Source organism: Mirounga leonina, unplaced genomic scaffold, assembly GCF_011800145.1.
Source record: "Mirounga leonina isolate KUSES-001 unplaced genomic scaffold, KU_Mleo_1.0 Mir_418, whole genome shotgun sequence".
Lineage (NCBI taxonomy): Eukaryota > Metazoa > Chordata > Mammalia > Carnivora > Phocidae > Mirounga > Mirounga leonina.
Genome location: NW_023270739.1, coordinates 5,592,911 through 5,610,471, shown reverse-complemented (window position 1 = coordinate 5,610,471; position 17,561 = coordinate 5,592,911). Strand labels below are relative to the sequence as shown.

General features: G+C 39.9%; 1 protein-coding gene across 3 annotated transcripts in view; it reads left to right on the top strand.

The window, feature by feature from the left end:
- Positions 1–9,608: 9,608 nt before the first annotated feature.
- GRAP2 (GRB2 related adaptor protein 2) overlaps positions 9,609–17,561 on the top strand; it is a 64,081-nt gene continuing 56,128 nt past the window's right edge. Inside the window, exon 1 of one of the 3 annotated variants that reach the window (XM_034987466.1) lies at positions 9,609–10,520. The gene's annotated coding sequence lies outside the window, so the exon portion shown is untranslated. The remainder of the gene's footprint in view (positions 10,521–17,561) is intronic. The other 2 variants (XM_034987464.1, XM_034987465.1) reach the window with 2 other exon arrangements.

Below are 17,561 nucleotides of genomic sequence, written 5' to 3'. Positions count from 1 at the left end.
TTATAAAACTCTTGAGAGGCAACTGATCCCCAGTTCTGCTGCTCCCAAACACAAATGATTAATCTCCATTTTGACAAGGCATCAATTTCCTGCAAAGCAAAGCACAAAATATATGTAAGTTAAATACTTTTCGAAATGTCTATAGAAGACCAAGTCAGTCTGAAAAATCTAGGTTTACTTATAACTCAGCCCCTCACTTACATCAGCCAGAATTGAGGGCACTATCTAAATTCTCCTAGCATCAGTATGGGAAAATCTCTCGTAAGGGATTGGCCTATATTACTTAAATAAATATAGATGGTCTTCCTAGTCCTAAAAGTTTCTGCAGAAAATAACATTCAACCTCTTTGGCCAGGAATAAAATAATTTTAAAGCATTACAGGACAGTGGGCAAGTTAGGAGAAGAAAATGGGACTTGTACTCTGACATCTCATGCTTAAGATTTGTTGTCATGTATAAAAATAGTATGTCCTGAAGGTAATTAGGATGGTAACATCTGAGTCTTGGAGTCATCAAGTGACCCGAAGGTTGTATTCTTAGAACTACAAGTCACTAGAATCAGATCTAAATACGTTCTGCTTTCTTGTTAATCTGAAAGTAGGGAGGGTTGTCAACTATAACACAAGTAGTTGCACCACAGCAGACTCCACATCTAAGTCATGGTACCCTTGGCCAGTATTTTAGTCCTGGTAAGGTTAGTAAGTTCAAGGAAAAGGTTAAATTACTTTCTTTACTGGGCCCTAGAAAAGTATGCGTTTAAGGAGTAAACAATGTCAATAGCAGGATTCAAATTGGATAACAATTTCCCTAAAACCTGGAGTAATCAGCATGTTATCTGTCACATTCCAAAACAAGTGTACACAAAGAGAGGCCCATTTAGGTTGATACAAAATACACTGAAACCTAAAGGAGGTCTGCAGCCCCCAAACCTTAAATGATGCTTATGAATGATCAATTCATAGTTCATATGAAACCATTCCTTCCTTCTTTTTCATTGCTTCGAATTAAGGTGGGTCAGTTAGTTTGCAATTTCCCTGGTGATTCACCCCTGATGGCCACCAAGAGAGTGCACTAAATTGATTTCAAGCCCTGACAAGCATCCAGGCCCAATGAAGCCTTGACGATCTATAATCAGATTTTACTAGAGAAACTGCACGCACAAAAAAGACAGACATTAAAATCCATAACAAATTTGTCTTGTTTTCAGTTTTGTTTCTCTTCTTTGACCTTCGCAATTCCTAGCTCAAGTTTGATTAATTTCTGTCTGTGTATTTAAGGAAGACATAAATTTTCAGAAGCAAACTAAATGAGCTATCCTTTCTTTTTCAAAAAATAAGAGAAGAGGTAATTAACCTTTTTTTTTTTTTTGTAAAAGTACAACACATCCTCAAATGAGCAAGATGGAAAATGTATCAGTTTAATTAACATTTCTCAGAAAGAGACTATCATCAACACTAGGAAGAAAAAGAGAAGTTGTGTGTTTTTACAATTTTCTGATTTTCTCTCGTTTGCATTTCAAACACAGGCATTTTTATCTGACTCATTCCTGCAGCAAAAACCAGATTTATCATGTGTTTCAATAAGCCATTAAAATTTTCAATCATGAGGGTTTTCCTTTTCTGTTGTCCTTTTTTCCCTTCTACCAAGCTCACGCAATGCAGAGATGCACTGTGACATTGGCTTAGAGCAATAAATATTGATCTGTTTCTTCACAAGTCTATTAGGAAATATTAGGAAAAAAAAAACCTGTTAGGATCATAACCTGCTGGAATTAAACAACAGTCACCAAAACGCTATTTTTTTTCTTTTTTGGTGAGCTAACTATCTATATTTGGAGAGACAAAATCCTAATTTTTAGGTTTTCCTATATTCTCTTTTATTTTAAAAATGTTTTCTTAAATGAATTTTCTACCCCAGGAAAGTATCAAATAATAGGCTTCAATCCACTAGGGTAGTTTAAAATGGATGTCCTTAACATCATACTGAAATTAAATACATTCCCAACCATTAGAAAAACCATGAAGCACAAAGTCTGGATGACTGAATTAATACCATTTACGAATACACAGTACTTTGTGACATGACCACAGAATATGTAAGACATCATTCTACTATTGTTATCTTTTCAGATTAACAAGGAGTTCGATTGGTGTTAGTTGTAAATTATACGTTGGTTTTCTGTGTTTTAGACATGTGACTACATACAAATGTTGTTTACTCATACCATCAGAAACTTGAGATTGTAATTACAGTATGTGACATCTGAAACAAAAGTGGTGCCCAAGTGAGTAAATTTTCACACCTGAATCTTGGTTGTCTGGCTACCCAAATCCCTAGAATACTTAGAAACAGAGGCAAGTTAAGATATTCCATGTCACCAATCTGGGTCACCTCCTCTGAGAGGCCTTCAGAGAGCATACTAGCTACTTAGATCTTCCCAACATACTCTTTCTGCCCCGATTTATTTCCTTCATGGCACTTACCATGATCTGTACCTGTGTATTTGTCATTTGCTTTCTTCACCACCAGACCAGAAACTCCATGACAGCAAGGACCATGACCATCTTATTTACAAGGCAGTATAATCTTGTTGCCTAGTAAGTACCTAGAACATAGTAGGTACTCAAGAAACAGGTGTTCAGTGAATGCCCAAATGACTGAATGAATCTGCTTAGGATACACCTGCATTGATTCTACAGCTTTGGATTATAAATATGACATTTAAAAAACATATTCCAGCCTTGCAACTGTCAAGTAAAATTCTAGAGTTTGGAGTAATTATTTTCAAATCAATCAATCAATCAATATTTCTTGAGTATCTACCATTTGTACCGCTTTGTGGATGACATAAGAAATATAAAACATGATTCCGACATTCAAAAACCAGTGTTTGGGGGCTGGTGGTGGCGCCCGGCGGGCCTCCTCCCTCACGAGCCAAAAACCAGTGTTTGATTAAGGAGCTTTCTCCCTTAAATAATTCCAAAATAAACACATAATGAGGTAGAAAAGGTCTCTTGGTTTCCTTTTTAGGCTTACTCACTTCCACAATACTTTGGCAAAGGCTGTTTCCTCCCCCCAACTTTACCTTAATCATAACAGGAAATCATTTAAGTTATCAAGTGACATTGTGGAATTCAAACTCAAGGTTTTGGGTTGTTTTTTTTTTTTTTCAGACTTCTGAAGGGTAACACAGTGCCTATACCATATGTTACATGATACCCACAGTAAGGTGTGGGGCCACTCTGAACAAGCAAACACATTAACGTGACTGCAAAAAAAACTCGTAAATATTTGGAATATATAAAAACAAATGCCTCATTTCAATGCAGGCTTTGCTGCCAAATGAGTTGGGGGGAAAACTGGTCTTCAAAATTCTTTGGCTATCAGAACTGAGAATAAGGAATTGAGGAGCTGAACGGACTTTACCCAAAGACCTAGGACAATAACAGCAACACCTAAGAGGCTGAGTGTGAGAGGCATCTGGAAAGATGCATTTAGGGTAGAGAGAAGCTTTCCTCTTTGCACAGTTTCTGCCTATAGACTTAAGTTACTCAGGAGAAAATAAGCGCTCTGGCCAAGATTGTTGTGGGAGAATGATTATGGAGAATACCACGGCATTAGGAGGTGTTACTATTTGGATGGGAAGATTGCTACAAGAGGCCGAGAAATCAACTTTTTGGATCCCTCCTGTGTGTTCATTAATTCATTCAACTATTAGTTCTCTAGAGTTCACTACACGGCAGACTCCATTCTACCAAATGGAGAAACAGTTGCACAAGACACAGTCCCCGTTCTCTGGAATAAAGGGCTACTCTTTTTTGAATGCTCACAATGTGCTCACAGCGAGGCATTCACCTACCTCATCTCATTACTTTAATTAGGATTCCAAAGGCATGGACTTGAGGTCCTGCTCTGCCATTTCCTAATTAAGGCTCAACAACTTCGCTGAGCCTCAGTTCCCTCATCTGCAGCATAAGGACTAATCACCACATAGAAAGAACAGCTGAGAGGAAGAAATGAGATGCTTAAGAATTTGGAACATGAAGGGCGAAGGCTGAAAGAATCAACTTCCTGTAGACAGCATGTTTCCTAAGCATCCATTTCTTCAGAACAACCACTGTGTACAAGGCAGTCCCCATGCCAGGCCCAGAGCCACACAGATAAGCCCGACCACCGACTCCCCTCGGAACGCCCGCAGTTTACTTGGAGCACAAGGCTGGGCCACACAGAAGCTTCTAGAAGGAGGGAGTGTGACACGATGGCGTCACACAATGGGGACCTTCCCTCATGCGGACCGTAGTGACCTCGGCCCCCTCTCGCCCGCACCCAGTCAGCGACGGCACCAGCCTGGGACAAGAGGCGGCGAGCGGGCCCCTCCACGCCCTCCTGCACCCGCAAACGAGAATCTACTACCTGAGGGGAAAGTCCAGCCACAGCGTCAGGACCTTTTCCCGCTCAAATTCAAGCCCCTCGTTCCCAGGCCGATCGCCTCCTGCAGCCAGGCCCAAGCGCCCACGCCCTTCCCCACTTCCGCTTCCTCACTTCCGGCCCCTCACTTCCGGCCTCTCCGAGGTCCGGTGTCCGCTGATCCCAGGGCATCGAGCAAGAGGGACGCGAGGCGTTAGGCTTAAAATGACCCAGCTTTGGGGCCGGGGAAGGGGGGCCGTGGGGGTAGCGGATATCAAATGGAATGAAAGCACATGTCTTCATTTAACAATCCTTGGGGCTGTGGTGCTGCTCTCATGCTCTTTTCAAAGAAAAATTTTAGAGTTTGTGTTACTAATGTATTTTAACTGACTGGAAACGGCACCCGCAGCTGATCTCCTCAAAGGACAAAGAAGGTAATGGTAGTTTGCTCGGGATGAGAAGAGTAGGGTGTGTGATGGGCAGTGATGGAGTGCCTCCAGGGAGGGCCTCGGGCTCCAGTGATAGGTCATCGTTGAAATATTCAACCGATCTTCAGTGAGCGCCCCCTATGTGCCAGGCACCCCCACCAAGCTGTAAGGACCCGGAGATAAAGCATGAGTCCGATGCTGCATGAGTTTACAGGTTAGTGGAGCTGACAGGCACCGTCACAGAAGATTGTGACAAGATATGTATCTTGTAATAAGAGAGGAGAGAGCATCTAATTCTGCCAAGGAGTATTTAAGGGCAGGTTTCAGAGAAGACTTTCCATCTGTATCTTAAAGGACGACAGGGTTCAGTGGATAGACAAAGTGGAGGAGGCCATTAGAGGCAAAGGACACATCATGTGTAAAGGCTTGAAAGCTGAGAGAGCCTATTATCCTGGTAAAACTACAAGTACTGTAGTTACTCTGACTGTCTCAAAGGCTATTAGTGGAACAGCAGAGGGAGAGGAAGTGGCAGAGGAAAGTCAGATCATGAAAGACCTTGTCCGTGCTGCTAGGTGATTTTATCTGGTAGGCATTGAAAATATAATCAAACCCATGTTTTAAAAGCGTATGGCTGGCTGGGTGGACATGTCAATATTCCACCGGGGTGGAGGGTAAAGACTTAGACAATAGAAAAACTCTTCCTAGATGAAAGTAACATTTGTTTTTAGCTCCTACTACTTCAGTCATAATTATTATAACAGACATCATGATCAATACTGACATGTAGTTAGGTAATTATAATATAAAATTGTGGAAGATATGAAGGAAGTTGGTGTGTTTGAAATATGGCTTAGCTGGCTATCATATAGAATAATGGGCATAGTAGCCAGAGGGAATTTTGAAAGGTGGCGGGGAAACAGATTGTTCAGGGCCTTGAATGCCAAGCTAAGGTGTTATTCTATAAAAGAGTGGGGGACAAACAACAAGTATTTTGTTTATATAGTTATAGTTTATGAAGATTTTTTTTTTGAGTCATAGCTTATGTAAATTTCAAAGGAACTCTGAAAAGTAGGTATAACTATTCCATTTTACAAATGAGGAAGCTGATTTGGGGGAACATGCATTCATTCTACATTATTGAGCACCTGCTAAGTGCCAGGCACTATGCTGAGCTATGGGAATACAAAGAAGTAATAGTCTAATTAAAAACACAAAAATAAATTAGCAATCATAATAAGTTTCTGTGATAAAAGTGCTTTGGGAGTAAAAAGAGGATTTGTCTAAATCTACATAATTAGAGAAGTCTTCCTGGAAGAGGTGAACTTGAGCTGAGTTTAAAGGAACAAATAGATCACATGAATTGCTCAGAAATATTCAACTAGCAAACGATTTAGCTAGAACTTGATCCAAATTTGCAGTGTCCAATTCTATGCCCTTTCCTCTCCCCTAAGGACCAACTTTTGGTTCTTGATGTTGAGCTCCACTGACATTCTTTTTTTTCTTTTTAAGATTTTATTTTTAAGTAATCTCTACACCCAACATGAGGCTCAAACTCACAACCCCAAGATCAAGAGCCACGTGCTCCACCAACTGAGCCAGCCAGGCACCCCTCCATTGACATTCTCAGTCACAAATCTACCTGTTGTATTTTGAAAACATTGGAGATCCCAGTTTTTCCTTTTTAAACCCATTCATTTCCTCCTTTTAGAAGGAATCTTTGGGTGTATCTGAAAGGTTGTTGACAAGGCTCAGCAAAACTGTAGTGTTACCTACCTAGTGGAATTAACTTCGTTAAAGTAACATTATATGAGAGGTTCTTCTTCTCTGCTTTCTTCCATTTGGGGGCACCATAATTTAGTTGCACTCACCAAATACAGACATGGTTTTACAATAATAACTTGGTGTGTTTTTCCCCTGAACTCAGAGTTTGATAAAAGTGAACAAAGTTTTCTTCGCCTGGTTTCCAGGAAACCATTGCTCCTTCTCATCTCCTTGGCTGGTTTCTTCTCATTTCTCTGACCTCTCGACTTTGAAGGGGTCTGTTCTCTATCAATATTCATTCCCTGGTTGGCTTTATCCAGTTTCATAACTTTAAATAACCTTCTCTCTGTCTCTCAACAGCCCTCAAGTTTTTATCTCCAGCCCTAACATCTCCTGACCTCCAGACTCATATCTATCTTGACATCCCCACTGGTATTTCTCATAGACATCTCAAATTTAATATGCCCCGAACCAAACTTCTGATCTTCCAAGCTTGTTCCCTGTCTGAGTAAGGACACATTCTTGCTTCTGGTTTCTCAGACCATGAACCTTGGAGTCATCATTGGAGCCCCTCTTTGTCTCTCAGACTTCACATCATATAATCAGCTCACCTTTAATGCAGGGTGGTCACCAATGCGGTTGGTAGGTGATAAATGGTTTATTGATGCCATATTCTAATTCATGATAAAATAATAACATTTATGTTTCCAGACTTTATGGTTACCCCATATATTCAGAATTCAGTCACTTCCCACCACCTCCACTTGGCGCCACCTGTCCTAAGGTGCCACCTTCTCTTGCCAGGACTATTGCAGTAGCCTTCTAACTGGTCTCCCTGCTTCTGCTTTTGCTCCCTTACAATTTAATCTCAACACAACAATCAGAGCTATTCTTCTAAGACCTAAAACCCAAATTAGATCATGTTCAAAATCTTCCATGTGCTCCCATCTTCCTCAGAATGAAATCAAAGACCTTGCCATGGCCGACAAGGCCCTATGTGTTCCAGCCCCTGCTCCCTCTCTGACCTCCATCATAACTCCTCTCCTCCTCAGTCATTGCATCAAGCTTGCTCCCACCATAAAGCTTTGTACTTGCTAGTCCCTATACCTGCAAACTATCTCCCCAGAGAGCCATCAAGCTGGTTGCCTCACTTGGCTCTGGATTTAGCTCAAATGTTCTTTGATCTCCCAATGAAATCACAACCCCCCACCTGGGCTACACTTCCTCTAACTCTTGCCCCATTTTATGATTCTCTGTAGTAGCACAACCATCTGACATATGTAATTATTTCTCTCTCTGCCAGAAGATAAGATCCAGGAGGGCAAGGACTATGTTTTGTTCACTGCTATATTCCCAGCACTTAGAACAGGCCTAACACAAACTAGGTATTCAAACATTTAATGAATGAATGAAACAAGAATGTCTGAATCTGTACTATTGAATGAAAAGTACACATTTTACTATAAAGGTAAATTAAACATAATTAGGTACAAGAGATTCTGATATTAACAATGACCCCTCAGGGCGCCTGGGTGACTCAGTCGTTGGGTGTCTGCCTTCGGCTTGGGTCATGATCCCGGGGTCCTGGGATCGAGCCCCGCATCAGGCTCCCTGCTCGGCGGGAAGCCTGCTTCTCCCTCTCCCACTCCCCCTGTTTGTGTTCCCTCTCTCACTGTGTCTCTCTCTGTCAAATAAATAAATAAAATCTTAAAAACAAAAAACAAAAAACAATGACCCCTCAAAAGGAATTGCTGAAAAATTGTAAATGAGTATGGTTTTAAAGAAAATTCTCTGTTATGAGTAAGTCCACATTTCACAGATCCTTGAATCCTCGCAATTTTGCTGATATTTTCTGAGTATCCCATGATTGTGAAGACTGAAATGATGGCATTCTCACATTAGAGTCTTTATTCTTAGGTTCTGCCTTTGCACTTGTTCAATTACAGAGCATCCATGAAATAAACCACTAGAGTGGCCTCGCTCCCCTGTCAGTATGCTCTATAACACGTCTGTTGATCATTATTTGCTGCTTCTGAAATAACTTCTCTTTGAGATTTTCCTGTTCTGCCCCACACTTGTAAGGGGAGGGGTTCTATTCTGCTCCCTGGGGGGATAGTACCCTGTGGAAAAGTAGCTTCCTCATTAGGGTGCAAGCTGAAAATCCCATGATACTTTCTATAGAACACTATCTTTTCTCCTTTCTTCACACTCTCCAGCTGTGCGAGTTCAGGGCCTCACTGTTCAATCACTTCAATACCACTGATTTGGGATTAGGAGTGTGGCCAGAGGACTTCAGTGTCTGACATCTGGCTATGAAGCTGCTGGGCATAATTATGGGATCCAAGAACGTCCTTAGACCATGAAGACTGAAGAACACTGAGGCCCACATTAAGATGTTTATTGTTTAAAATCAGGGACATGCTGTTACCATTAAAATTCTATCTTTATAACATGTGGAAATAGTGAGGACCCTGTTCAGACACAACTCGGATTTAAGAAAATTGAACAAACCTGCATTAACAAAAAGAAAATCCTGTATTAAGGAGTTAGGAGTAGCAAATTCCTTCCTTTAACTCATTCAATAAATATTTATTGAGCACCTACTACTGTGACCAAAATTCTCTGATGATTCCAAACCAGATTCTTCTTTTCTATTTCAATAAAAGTGTTGAGAAAAAGAGAAATCCTCCCCCCAAAAAGGAAATTTTGAACAAGATTTAGGTATAAAGGGGGTGAAAAGATTAAAAAAAAAAAAAGATATCATCTCATAATGTTGAATTGAGTTTAAATTTTAGAACTCCAAACTGAGTCTTATATGCTACCCTCCTTAGCCTTCAAGGGATTAATGCTGGGAACATCCTGTGAGCCAACATTTCCCTCTTTCTCTTGGGCCCAAACTCTGACTGGTGCCACTTAGTAGGTAGCAATGTCTCTTATTTTGTGCAAAAGATGCATCGTTGGCAATCCATTTCTAGTAAGAGCAAAGAGAGGAAGAGGCCATCACAAGTTGCACTTGGTATGGAAACCTAAAGGGGAAGGAGGGTTTTCACAAATTCGGAAGTAAGAACTAAGGAAGTTGGCAGTGACAAAAACCTTAAGTCAGTGAAAAATCTTTAAATCCCAGAAATCCTTTAGCCTAACCAACTCAGGAGAAAGGGAAATCCCCAAGATCTAAAGAACCAGTCCTTGCTCTTGCCTGACTGGCCAAACTGGGGTTAGAAGTCATCCTGGCTCAGAGCTTTTCTTCTTTTGTTTTTTGTTAAGGGTAATGTTATGGATTAAGAGTAATATTATGGCTGAGTGTACTAAGAAAGCATTTTCTCTGGGATCTTAGCTTTGTGCGTGATCCCAGGGTGGTATTAAATAAGTTCTCCGAAGAAGTCCTAATTTTTTTCTCCGGATTCTTGGATGTAATAAGAGAAAATGAGAGTTTTCCTTCAGAGAGGCAGCCTGTTGATGGATCATCTCTAGGATTCAAAGTTTTCTTATGTGAACAAAATCGTTCAGGGGGGACATTGTTAAAATTGAAACCAAGCATAAAGAAGCAAAAGTGTTTCAGAGAACCTCCTGCGTTTTAGTTCAACTCTGGCAGCAAGAAAACAAAACCACATAATCTAAGGCTCACGCCCAACTCTCTGAAGCCCTGTGTCTGCTAGTTCCTGTGTGGTTTGCCTACAGACTGCAGGGCTGACTGGGGGTAATTTGGAGGAGGGAGTAAGAAGTAAGGCAGGAGGAGGCACTATTAATGGATCTGTGAACTCGTACCCTGTTTTAGCGAGGTCCTTGGAAGACAGCACAAGGTGGATCTACACTCTGAAATGCAGTAATTTTGGTGTTTGACTTCGTCTTCCTTCTTGGAAGAGAAGATACTATTAACTCGGTGTCAAAGCCAAGACGTAGACTCGACCTCTTCTCTTCAAAAAGGTATGTCATTAGACAACATCAGGCCATATACTCTAGAGATCTTGAACAGTTTTATACTTTGCAGAATGTTCTCTATGAGTCAAATCTAATGAAAATGAATCCCATGGGTTCTCTAAATATTGCTTTTCATATTTTGGTCCATCTGCGAAGGTCTGTAAATCTTTTGCTTTAACAATGCTTGTGGTGATGGGATTCGACTTCCAGCAAAGGAACTTGTTCCTTATCCAGCCCAGCACACAAAATTCCCTGCTAATTGGCTTCTGGGCCATCCCAGGGAGAGACATTAGACCCATTACAGAGGTGAAATCCCACCTCTCCATAGTCAGCATTGAAACCCAGTTGAGGATGGGGATGAAGGTTTGGGCAGCAATGAATGAACATTGGCACTGTGGGGCCAGGATTGTTCTTTTACTTATATTTCTACTTCTCTTAGTATTTATGGTGCCTTTACAAAGAACACCACTTTGGATTTCTTTACAAAAAGAGAACCTTTTGTTGAAATGGGTTTTGAGAGAGTATTGTCTATCTTTGTCTCTTTATTAATAATTAGTGCCATATCCCTAAGATGGTGTCCAGTTCAGGCATTGAGTCTGAAGACAACTCCTTTGTGCTCTTTCCCCCAACTACTCCTGAATATGAGGGTTGAGTATACCCACCAAGGATTTCACTAACTTTAAAAATACTGTATTTATACACCTGGAATGAGGCCTTGTTAATAAGGTATATGTAACTTAATCTGCACATTACCCAAAATACTCATCCCCAGATAAATTGAGGGAAATGTTTAGATCTAAAATTCCAATGGAAAAGATTGCATGTGCTCATGTTATGTCATCTGAGGGTGGGAAACCTCAGGCTGAAGCATCTTTTGTTCTGTACAACTGCATTTATCATAGACTGATAAGTTCCTTAGTGGGGTCCCCCTTTTTTTCTTTATTATTTTTGGTTTCAGAAAGAACATTTAGTATAAGTAGACTCTGCTTGAACAACCCAGTATTGTTTATAAAACAATATTCATAATATAATTTTAAGGCAAACCTCTTTATAAGGGGATCCACTATTAAATAAAGAGCACTATGTAAATACAGAACCATCTAAGTGCATTTAAATTTCAAGTTTTAAAAATTATGATTTGTACTCTTTTTGAGAACTTTGTTTTTCTGTAAAGAGAGAAGGCCTGTGTCATTGAATAAAACTACCTTTTTGGATTGGACTTGGAGTGTCTCCTGTAGAGTAAACTGTAAGCTTATTTTCCCTAAATTGTAATAGGTTTTATTTATTTTTTAATGACTTTACCGAAGCAGAGGGGAGGCACGCTATCGATTTGCTCAATATCGATTTGCTCAATATCGATTTGAGTAATATCGCTATTGCTAATACGATATCCTTTGAATATCTTCCACATCTTTTGTCCTGATGAAAATCCCTCTTATTCTTTTATTTCAATTGTTCTTTGTCTACTTCACAGGGATATTATGAGAATAAATGATCTCACACAGATAGGACGTGCCTTAGGAAAAAGGCACCATGAAAATGCAAAATTGTATCATTATTAATTATTTCTTTGAATATTGATCATTTTCTTTCCACTTCTATACAAAATATATCTCACTTACTGCCTGAAGCCATCTCTTTTAGAACCATTGCCTTCTGGAAAAGTGGGAAATGATCCCCAATTCCCACAAGTTTATTGATTCTTGGAGAATAAGGCCTGCGAGTGTTGACGCCTTGTAGCACTCACGCCTAAACTTGAGCCGGACTTGCCTCTTTTCCTGGGCCAAGAAAAATCCACAATTGTTCAAAAATGTATCATTAAGTGTGATTCCATCAGGAATTCTTAAATAAGTAACAGTTGCTGCTGGATTAGTCCTAGGGCCAGATTCTTTATTTTCATGCTCTCCTAAAACAAATTCAAAATGTGGTCAAGAATATTTGTGACCTAAGTTATTTGAATCAAAAGATGCAGTTGATTGGCACCATTTTGTCCATCTCAAATACTTGCTAAAGCATATCTTGATCCACAAAGGAAGAACACAGCCTCATGTGTCCCTTTTCTTTCCTTCCTTTCTTTCTTTCTTTCTTTCTTTCTTTCTTTCTTTCTTTCTTTCTTTCTTTCCTTCCTTCCTTCCTTCCTTCTTCCTTCTTTTCTTTCTTTCCTTCCTTCTTCCTTCTTTTCTTTCTTCCCTTTCTTCCCTTTCTTTCCTTTCTTTCTCTCTTTCTTTCTTCGTCTTTCCTTTCTTTCTTTCTTTCTCTCTCTTTCTTTCTTTCTTTCTTTCTTGGCTGAGACCTTAAAATTCTCAGGAACAAAATAAATTTAACAAATAAGTATTTATAAACATTTATTGGGCATTTGTTATGTATCAGGCCCTGTATTAAGCACCAAACACTCTTCAACATTACTATTAGGTTTCAATAAGTTTGAGCCAGTAAAAATTCAGTAAGTGATTTTTAAAAAATTCTTTTTAAATATGCATTCACAAACATTATAGAGAACTAAAAGAAACTATGAATGAATATGATATGAATAAAAATCTATCTATCTATTACTAAGTACATGAATAAAAATCTCGTATGCTCTCCAAAGAAGATGTAAGACATTCATGAAGAAAGTGAAGAAAATGTCCAAACGAAAAAAAAGCTGAAATATTAGTACAATCAATACCTCTATACTCACCTGGTAGGCTCACCAACCGCTATCTTTCTGCCATATTTGTTCCATCTTTGTGTATTTCTTCATGAACTATTTGTAAGTTACAGAAAAAGTGATACTTCACTCCTAAATAATTGGATACACATCTAAGAATAGGGGCATTCTCCTGTAGAACCACAACACCATCATTATACCTAAGAAGACAGACAGTAATTCCTTAATATGATCTAACATTTAGACCATATCTAAACGTCACCACCTGACCCCCAAAGTCGTCTATGCCTTTAAAAAAAAAAAGTAGGATCTAATTTTTATAAAGAAAAGCACATTTTTACATTTGGGCTTTATGTTAGATCATTAGATTTTTTTAAAGGGTTAGGCCAGTTAACTTGTAGGATGTCCCACGTTCTAGATTTATTGTTGCCTCATGGTGTCATTTAACTTGTCCTTTACCCCCTATATTTCCTGTAAACTCCCAAGTTCAGCCTAAGCATTGATTAGATTTCAATTGAACGTTTTTTGTAAGGTGCTCCATATTGCATCTCATCAGGAGGTACAAAATGCCAGGTTGTCCCTCTATTTGTGACTCTCAGTTTGATCATGGCTCGAGGTAGTGATCTCACTCCAGGGAGCTCTCATTGTAAAGGTACTTTTTCCGCTTTTGCAATTAACAAGTTCTCTGAGTGGGTGACGCTTTGACCCTGTGGTAGTATCTTACTTCCCAACCAATGTCACCTAATGGCTTTAGGTGATAATCCTTGCCAAAATCGACTGTTCCATTGGGGATCATATACATTTTTTATACACTTTGAAGGAGGATTAGACATACAAATTCATCATTTTTAGCAGCAATAGCAGATATTATTGAGTGTATAAATTCAGGCAATAACTCCAACAATAATAAGGAACATGTATCGAGTGCTTGCTGTGGGTTTGAGGCCAATCCTCCAGCTCCTACTGGGCCAGATGGGACAAATTAGTCTTTCTGTGCCTTAGTTTCTTAAGCTACAATATGAGGGTAATAATGGTACCTATCTTACCCTATTGTTTTAGAGACTCAATAGAGTTGACCCTTGAACAACACAGGTTTGTTTGTGCGAATCCGCTTACACTCGGATTTTTTTTCCTATAAATACAGTGCAGTACTATAAATATATTTTCCTTATGATTTTCTTTTTTTTTTTTTAAGGTTTTATTTGAGAGAGAGAGAGAGAGAGAGAGAATGTGGGGGAGGGGCAGAAGGAGAAGCAGGCTCCACGCTGAGCAGGGAGCCCAATGTAGGGCTCAATCCCAGGACCCTGGGATCATGACCTGAGCTGAAGGCAGACACTTAACCAACTGAGCCATCCAAGTGCCCCTTTCCTTATGATTTTCTTAGTAACATTTTCTTCTCTCTAGCTTACTTCATTGTAAGAAGACAGTGTATAATACATAGAACATGCAAAATTTGTGTTGATCGAGTGTTCATGTTATTGGTAAGGCTTCTGGTCAACAGTTGTCTACTAGTAGTTAAGTTTGGGGAGAGTCAAAAGTCATACACAGATTTTTGACTGAACGGAAGGTAGGGGCGGAGGACAGTGCCCCGACCTGCACCTTATTCAAGGGGCAACTGTAATTTATACATGTAAAGTCCCTAAAATGGTGTCTGTTAGTATTATTTACCCAGCACTGGTCTATTCCTTTATAGGCATGAACTCCTTTGCTTTTCATGAGGGCCTAATGAAGTAAGGGCTATGTTATCCTTCTTTTGCAAGTGAGGAAGCACAGGGACAGAGAGGTTAAGAAACCTACACAAGGTCACTTAACTCGTAGGTGGTAGAGTCCGGATTTGAACCCGGGCAGTCTGACTCCAGAGCGTTCTCTCTGAAGACTGGCACTTAAAATGAGAAATGACACAAATGGAACTGAATAGGAAGCAGGACCCTCGTGCCACCACCAGCCAGGTTTTAAGTTACTCTAAGTTATTGAAAATCTGGGACCGGTGCTCCCAAAATAGATTTTAGGTTTTGTTCATCGGAATGATAGCATTACATTAAGCACAGATGAGTGCACTTACTGCCTTTATGTAGCTTAAGGCTCTGTATGAGAAACTTTAAACAAAAGAGATCACTAGGAACTGAAAAATAAAGAACTATGAAAGAATAGGGAGGGAGCAGACACAAAGGAGTATTACAAGAGGGGAATTACGAGTCCTCAGAGCCGTGGGGCAGGAGATGATATTTTGATATAGTCAAGAGGCAAAAAAAAATCCCTCTCATTTTTCACATTTCTGTACTGTATTAAGATTTTACCACTAAAACGCAGGAGTATAGCCATTGTCATATTTATAAAAGGCCCCACTGGATTTCTTTATGGGACGATGGATAAGTCTCCTAAGTAGGTAACTTCCTTAGTTGGTTATCTCATACCCTAGATATTCCAGAAGTCAGTCTCTGCTTCAGGAACATATAACTGTATACAGAAAAGGCCTTACAAACCAGTATCCATCCCTACCCCCTTCATTAGCATTACAAAAGGTTTCCAGCGTTGTCTTATTCACTCCCTCAAATGCTGTTACAGAAAGCTCTCAAGTGTAGTTTTCTAAACAGAACTAAAAATAAATGAGAAAAAAAATCCAACATTAATAATGTTTTTAGGCACTTCGAACACAGTCATTGCTAAATTCGTTCTGCTTTTTTATGTTTTTTAATGAAAAGCAGCCTAATTGATCAATTGGTCATGAATAATACTTTTTCATTTGTTTTTCTCTACGCTGCTCAGCCTTCTACAACCACGGGCATAATGGGCAACCTACAAAGGGCTTATGATTTGTGTCTTTGTCTAGTGCTTTATGGGAAAACGCTGGAAACAAAGTGCTGAGAACTCTGTAGGAACTCAGTAAATAATAAGGAGATAGTTCTCTTGTTAAATATGACTTTAAAAAAATCTCTTTCAGATAACCAGGAAATATCACTAGGGAAGTACACAAGTAGGAAAACAAACACCCTGGTTGCTTTGTAATTTGAAATTTCTATTCGTCATTTTATAGGCCGTAGATTTTTAATCCTTTATAGAGCAAAATGGGAGGTCAGATTAACTTCCCTCCCCCAAATAGATTTATGTTCTAAAAACACAGATTATTGAATCAGTAAAACCAGCAGGAAATCTCAACCATACAGTCAATACACAGAAACCGTTGTATTTTAATACACCAACCTTTTAAGTTGATCATAAATTTGTTGATATCCATAGCACATAGATTCTTACTGGCAGTGGTGAGGTAGGGGTAGGAGGAGAATGTCAGCCACCCATTTAGGAAGCTGATAGAAGCTATAGAAATTCCCCGGGGAGGGATAAAAAAACAAAAGGGTGCCTAGCTAGCGCTCATTCACACGCCAAAATTTCCAGCGGTCCATGAATCCCTTGGAGTCTATTCATATACCCTCGACAGGAAAAATTTCCCTTATCTTAAGTTATTTCACCCTGAGTCTTATAAAGGCTTTCAAAAGAGGTTTTTTGTTTTTTTTTTTTTTAATTTTATTTATTCATTTGAAACAGAGAGATACAGAGAGAGAGAGCATGAGCAGGGGAGAGGCAGAGGGCGAGGGAGAAGCAGGCTCCCCGCCAAGCCAGGAGCCAGGAGCCAGACGTGGGGGTCGATCCCAGGACCCTGGGATCATGACCTGAGCTGAAGGCAGATGGTTAACAATCTCAGCCACCTAGGCACCCCTCAAAAGAGTTATCACACATTATCTCATTTGATCTTTGAGGTAGACACACCACATATTTTACTCTCATGTTGCAGTGTGGGAAAAGCAAAGCTCGAGAATGTACGTGACTTTCTCAAGGTCATTTTGCTAAAGTCCGCCAAGACTTAAGACCAAGGCTGTGAAGTTGATACTCTGGGCTCCTTCTGCTACATTAGTCTGGGCACTGCGTTCTGAAGACGCAGGAACCCTTGATGAGCTCCTGGAAATCTGAATTTTGGCTCTCCTGGAAACTCCCTGCATAACTCTAAACAAGACATTGTAACCTCTCTGGGCCTCAGTTTCCTTCTCTGTCAAGTGAGATGTTAGACCGTAGGTGCTCTGAAGCCAGTTCTGTTGCAAATTACTTAATCCCACTGGGTCTGAGAACAGAAGGAAATGACCTTTTCTGTGATAGAGGACAAGACCCTTCACCCTTCCCTGAAGGTCATAAAAGCTGGTGTCCAGTTCGTGATGGGTTCCTTTGCAATGTCCAAATCCTGTTAGAAGCTATAAACATAATAGTGCTTTTGTGGGCTGCTTGTGTGTCGTTCTGCTGGTTGCATCATTTTCCTGCGGGGCTGACTGCCTCACCGTGATTTTGCTCTCTGTGCTCTGCATCAGACAGACATACCATGATTATTTATTATCCCTCTTGGGTAGTTC